Below are 913 nucleotides of genomic sequence, written 5' to 3'. Positions count from 1 at the left end.
CTCTCTCTCTTTTACACACACACACACACACAGAGGCTTTTCTTTGAAGCCTGGGTGCTTGAAATGAGTTCAAATGTGCTGTTTGGGAAGTACAGAGTTTCAAATCCTTAGCATGTAAATTTATGACTGTAAACAACAAGTTCTGAAGCAACAGATACAGGAAAACATAATGAGCAGCCTTCTGGGTCTTTTGGAGGTGAATACAAAACATGTACCCATAAAAATGTGCTCTTCCGAAAAAGGTAGGCCAGCACTTTCCTTTGAGAAGGGGAAAAAGGCATCCGGAAACTTCCCCGTGTCATGGCTTCTCAGTGTACCCAATGCCGCCTGAGGGGCATGTATGTGGACAGGGACCCTTGGCAGGCCTGGGCCAAGGTGAGAACACACTTCCCAGAAAAAGAGGACCTTCCGGTGGTACCTCCTTGCGGGGTCAATGAGGATATGTTCAGGAGGAAGTGCGAGCTCCAGTGTGTGCCTTCCGTTGTTTACAGCCACAGAGATATGCCCTCGTGCATGAGATCACAGCCTGGAGAACTTATATCCCAAAAAATTGCTGACAGGGTTTCTCTGACGATACTGCCAGGTTTAGGATACTGAAAAAAAGTTATCTCAAACCCATCTCAGCCCCTTCCAAATGACCCCCAGCACAGTGGAAGCGGTAAAAACAGCAGCATCAGCAGTTTAGCTTCCCTAGATGGCCAACTAATTTACAACCACATTCTCAATCAACAACTCAGGACAATCAATGGTTTAGATCTGAGCAGAAATAGGCCAAAAGGTTTCAGAAAGGAAACCTTTGCAGTTCCTAGATCAGCAATCATTGTGCATAGAAAGTGGAAATTCGACTTCATCCCAGAATTTTCTCTGAGAAATCTAGCATGAAACTACAGTTTCTGAAGATTTCACAGCAAAT

Source organism: Pteropus vampyrus, unplaced genomic scaffold (assembly GCF_000151845.1).
Source record: "Pteropus vampyrus isolate Shadow unplaced genomic scaffold, Pvam_2.0 Scaffold7, whole genome shotgun sequence".
NCBI lineage: Eukaryota > Metazoa > Chordata > Mammalia > Chiroptera > Pteropodidae > Pteropus > Pteropus vampyrus.
Note: the sequence above shows the minus strand (reverse complement) of the source record.